This window comes from Ornithorhynchus anatinus, chromosome 2, assembly GCF_004115215.2.
Source record: "Ornithorhynchus anatinus isolate Pmale09 chromosome 2, mOrnAna1.pri.v4, whole genome shotgun sequence".
Lineage (NCBI taxonomy): Eukaryota > Metazoa > Chordata > Mammalia > Monotremata > Ornithorhynchidae > Ornithorhynchus > Ornithorhynchus anatinus.
Window position 1 is genome coordinate 116,028,225 of NC_041729.1, and position 6,000 is coordinate 116,034,224.

Sequence of the window (6,000 nt, forward strand, 5' to 3'; positions counted from 1 at the left end):
TCCCTCCCTTTCTCTCTGCTCCTCCCCCCTCCCTTCCCCTCAGCACTGTGCTCATCTGCTCATTTGTATATATTTTTATGACCCTCTTAATTTTGTTAATGAGATGTACATCCCCTTGATTCTATTCATTGCTATTGTTTTTGTCTGTCTCCCCTGATTAGACTGTAAGCCCATCAATGGGCAGGGATTGTCTCTATCTTTTGCCAAATTGTACATTCCAAGTGCTTAGTTCAGTGCTCTGCACACAGTAAGCGCTCAATAAATACTATTGAATGAATGAATATACCATCCTCAATTGTACTTTTGATTATACAGCTTTTCATACATATGCCTTAACTTGTTTGGCATGTCACTCTCTTTTACCCCATATTATCAGGATTGAGATATTTTGCAAGGCTTTGTGGTCACACTGCTTGCTGACTATATATAAACTATCCTCTCATTTCAGATTTATTTTTAGGAAAACAGTTGGTGGCCTAAATAAGGCAGTCAAATGTCATGAAAGTTGCTTGAAAAAACAGTTCTGGCAAAAGTTTCAATTTTAAGGTTTATATCAAAGATTATAGTAAGGGTCCCCTCTCAGGGTCACACCTGGAGAGTTCCCAGTACTCTACCAGCCTCGACTACAGGAGGAAGAGTCAGGCAGAGGCATATCCATTCTATTCCTAGCTTGGGCAATGGCTAGCTAGTGGAAGACAATCTGTTACAAGTCAAAACTCACCTGTGCTGGGCATCAGCAGCATGGGAGAGAATCAAGGGCGAAGACTCAAGTTTACTGTGTGGAAGGAGGCAATGGTAAACAACTTCTGTATTTTTATGAAGAAGACTCTATGGATACACTACCAGAATGATTGCAGATGGAGGTGGGGCATTCTGGAAGAGATGCGTCCATGGAGTCGCTGTGGGTCGAAGATAACTCAATGGCATATGACAAGTTAGGGAACCTTGTCCCAAAAGAATATGTAAAATCTTGCTCAACAGCTCCTTGTTATTGTTCTCTGGGAGGCTCATGTTTAACCATCCTGGTGATTCAGAAATCTTTTTTTTAAGCTATGCAACCTTATAGCATAGCAAATGATGATTGTGCTAGTATTGTGCTCTCTGCTTGGCTACTGGGTAATGATCATCCTTATTATTCATCAGCTGCACTATCTGTATACTCAGTGATATAATTAATAGATAAAAGAGCATGAATTAATACATACTGATAAAAGAAAATACTTGCAAAATGTGTAATATAGTACTCTCATCAAAGGATTTTGGTTCATAAAGAAATGCAGAATATACAGAATTGAGCCAATAAAAATATGTTAACAAATTGGCCAGTTTTATGGTGGAAACTTCAGTCTTCTGGAGAATCATGAATTCTGTGTCCTGTAAAAATGCCATCAAAAATAGCATTATAGGGGTGAGCCACGCTGCTAACTGAGCCCCAGAGAAATAAAGCCATTTGCCCAAGTCACACAGCAGACAAGTGGTGGAGGGAGCCGGGACCAGATCCTCCTGACTCTGAGGCCCAGGCTCTCTCTACTAGGCTGCACTGCTTCTCTTTTTGAGGGCAGGGACTAGACTGTAAGCCCGTCAATGGGCAGGGATTGTCTCTATCTGTTGCCGAATTGTACATTCCAAGCGTTTAATACAGTGCTCTGCACATTGTAAGCGCTCAATAAATACTATTGAATGAATGAATGATCTACTGAATACAGAAACTAGAGCTCGACTTGGGGAGAGTGGAAAATGTCAAGAGAATTGAAATAAAGACAGAAGCTTCACTCCAAGAATAGGGTGAGTTAGAGACTTTACATGGTCTTTTTGCAAAATAAAATCTAAACTCCTTCATATGCTTTTTTCATATGACATAGGCCACCATTGCTCAAATTTGATGATAAAAACCTCTTGCACTGATGTCTAAGGCAATTATCAATAAAACTTCCACACAATTACTGGGAAAATTGCCTTTATTTTCAAAGTAGCATTCAAAGTCCAAACATTTCATATTTTTATTACCATTTCAATAAACCAATTAAGTTGTATACTGATAAAAATATATTCTACAAATGAATCTTAGAAAAAGCTACTGCAGCTGGTACAAATGAAAATATCTTCTATTTGTGTTCATTTCTATTCATTATGTGGTCAGAATGGAATTTCTCTTTCTCCACTATAAAGCATTTGCCATCTATTAAAAATGCCAATTACAATACAAGAAAGTGAATCTAAAGCCTATGGACATTCTCCTTATTTTTTTCTTTGCAAAAGAGTAGAAATTAGTTTAAAAACTTTTACTCTTGCCACAGGGCCAGTTCAGTCATTCCTTCTGCTGCATTCTAAAAGAGAAGCAGACGGTTTGCTTTGATAAACTTCAAATTATAGTTTCATAGTAGAGATTCACTCTGGGGACAATTACTTTCTAAATATAGAGAAATTGTAGATCTTCCTTTACCAAAGGAATGACAAATGAGGAAATGAAAAAAATTGAAAATAGAAATCAGAAAAATTCTCCATCCAAAGTCTTCTCATTTTACTGTGTACAGAGATTTTGTTTATTTTTAAGATAATAATAATTGTGGTATTTGTTAAGCAGATGAGGTTGAACCTGTTTTTAGGACAACAAACTCTGTCCTCACCCATAAGGATCACTATTAAACATTGCAATAAAAAATCCCTTGAGCTATGTTCCAGCAATTTGAATTTTTTTGGACTTGACATGAGCTAGTGACAGGCAATCTGCAACAAGTCAAAACTCACCTGTGCTGGACAGCAGTGGCATGGGAGAGATTTGAGGGAGGAAACTCAAGTTTACTAAAACTCAAGTTTACTACACGGAATAAGACAATGGTCAACCCCTTCCGTAATTTTACTAAGAAAACTCTAGGGATATATTACCAAAACGATTGCATATGGCAGTGGGGCATTCTGGGAGAGATGTGTCCATGGAGTTGCAATGAGTCAAAAATTTAAGAGCTTACTACATGTCAGGCACTGTGACTAATTCTCTTCCCCTCTTCAAATCCCTACTTAAAGCTCACCTCCTCCAAGAGGCCTTCCCAGACTGAGCTCCCCCTTTTTCCCTCTGCTCCCTCTACCCCCCCCTTCACCTCTCCACAGCTAAACCCTCTTCTCCCCCCTTTCCCTCTCCTCCTCCCCCTCTCCCATCCCACCCCCTCAGCACTGTACTTGTCCACTCAACTGTATATATCTTCATCACCCTATTTATTTTCTTTATTTTGTTTAATGAGATGTACATCACCCTGATTCTATTTAGTTGCCATTGTTTTTATGAGATGTTCTTCCCCTTGACTCTATTGCCATTGTTCTTGTCTGCCTATCTCCCCCAATTAGACTGTAAGCCCATCAAAGGGCAGGGACTGTCTCTATCTGTTGCCGATTTGTACATTCCAAACACTTAGTACAGTGCTCTGCATATAGTAAGTGCTCAATAAATACTATTGAATGAATGAATGAATTGCTGGGGAGGATACAAGCATATCTGGTTGAACAAGTCCCTGTCCCACATGGAGTTCTCAGTCTCAATCCCCATTTGACAGATTAGGTAACTGAGGCCCAGAGAAGTGAAGTGACTTGCCCAAGGTTACACAGCAATCAAGTGGCAGACCTGGGATTATAATTCATGATCTTCTGACTCCCAGGCCCTTGTTCTAGCCACTACACCCTGTTGGCACCCAATTCTGGAGGAATCGTTAATTCAGTCCATGTACTGAAGTCTAGGATGAGGAGAATCATCCTGTCTGTATGGGCCAGGTTCATTTTGAAGATTTTCCCAGGGAAAAAGGATCAGCATACATCAAACTTAGAGCAGGGTCACAACCAAACCTTATTAGAGACTAACCTATGCAAATAGTGCTTATTTTGGGTGCCACATACAGAAGTATCATTTTTGGTGAGTAGGAAGAAAATTCAGTGAATATTGGAAAAATTACTTTTGCCCATATCTCTCCTTCTTATGAAACCTGTAGCAACTTAATCACCATGCATTCATGAAAATTTTTTGAGCTTTCCAGAAAAATAACATAAATCTGCCAATCTAAATTGGCCAGCCTCAAAAAAGTATCTATTTTACTGAAACTTTTCAGTGAGAGATAAGGTCAACTATGGTATAACCTTCTTGAGTTTCATATAAGGTGTTTAATAAATCAATCTAGTGATCAATAACTTTTATCGAGTCCTTTTTACATGAAGAAGCAGTCTACTAAATCCTCAGGAAAGTACAGTAGAATTAAAATAACACAATTCTCTTAAGAAGCTTACATTTTATCAGGAGAGACAAACTCAACAGATAGATGAAGAGAAAGAAAATAATATGCAAGTAAATGTTTAAATAATATTGGTATGCTTTTTTATGGTATGTGCTAAGGGTTTACTATCTGTAAAAAACTGTTCTAACCTCAAGGTTTGGTGCAAGTCCCTCAGTTCCACTGAGCTTATGTATTTATATATAATTTATTTTTCATATCGGTGTTTGTATCCCCCTCTAGACTATTAACTTACATTGTCTATCAAGTCTTTTATATTGTATTCTCCCAAGCACTCAGTAAAAGGTTCTGCTCACAGTGAGCACTCAATAAATTCACTGATTGTTAGGTTGATATTGTCCAGAAGAACTGTTAGTGTGTGTGAATGTGTAAGTGTGTAGTTGGCTGATAAGTTCTGAGGTAGTACTTGTGGGGACCTAATGGAAGGAGCATAGGCCTGGGGATCAGAAAACCTGGGTTCCAGTGCTGACTCTACCACTCATTTGTTATGTGGCCTTATGCAAATAATGTCCTTTCTCTGTGCCTCAGTGCCACATCTGAAAAATTGGGATTAAATTCTCTTCCTTCTGACACAGTCTGTGAGCCCCATGTGGGACAGACCTGATTGTCTTGTGTTTTACTTCAGAGCTGAGTAGAGTGCTTGGCATGAAGTAAGCGCTTAACAAATATCATGAAAAATTATTATTAACAATAATAATGATAATGGTATTTGTTAAGTGCTTACTATGTACCAAGCACTGTTCTAAACTCTGGGTTAGATACAACGTAATCAGGGTGTCCCACATTGAGTTCACAGGCTTAAGCCACATTTTACAGATGAGGTAACTGAGGCACAGAGAAGTTAAATGACTTGCCCAAAACCACACAGCTGACAAGTAGTGGAGTTGGGATTAGAACCCACGACCTCTGACTCCTAAATGCGTGCTCTTTCCACTAAGCCATGCTGCTTCTAATACTCGGGTCAGGTCTCCTTGATGTATGGTTTAAGAGGCGTTTGAAAATGATCTCGCAGATTTGAAGAAGGGATGAAGATCCAGGCAGTTTTAAATGTCCAAATTCCAAATTTGTACATAATTCCAAATTGTACATAGTACAAGGAATATACAGAATAAAAAAAAATGTAGCAGTCAAAAAACCCAAAATGAAATCCTAGGAAAAAGTAAAACAAACCTACTGTAATAATAATAATAATGTTGGTATTTGTTAAGTGCTTACTATGTGCCGAGCACTGTTCTAAGCGCTGGGGTAGACACAGGGGAATCAGGATGTCCCACGTGGGGCTCACAGTCTTAATCCCCATTTTACAGATGAGGTAACTGAGGCACAGAGAAGTTAAGTGACTTGCCCACAGTCACACAGCTGACAAGTGGCAGAGCAGAGATTCGAACTCATGACCTCTGACTCCAAAGCCCGTGCTCTTTCCACTGAGCCACGCTGCTTCTCTAGCAAATGGCTCAAGACAAACTCTTTGTAAATGAGAGATTTCTATAATAAGCATATTTGTTTTAGTACTAAATAACTGGGAGGTGATTATCTTTAAGTTAATCTTTAATTGTTAATGACTACTGAGGACAATACTACAATAATAATGATAAGTGACATTTAGTCCCATGTCTTTTACTTTGTCCATTTTGCTCTGTTCATATATGTACCTAGGTATATTTTTTCCGTCAGTGGAAAGAGTGTGGGCTTGGGAGATAGAGGTCATGGGTTCGAATCCCACTCT

The 6,000-nt window shown here is 38.8% G+C and overlaps 1 non-coding gene across 1 annotated transcript; it reads left to right on the top strand.

Annotated features, from left to right (window-relative positions):
• The first annotated feature begins 573 nt into the window (after positions 1 to 573).
• LOC114809648 lies at positions 574 to 711 on the top strand. The gene has a single exon (XR_003757424.1). It is a non-coding gene; the product is annotated as a small nucleolar RNA SNORA7 (small nucleolar RNA).
• The last annotated feature ends 5,289 nt before the right edge of the window (positions 712 to 6,000 follow it).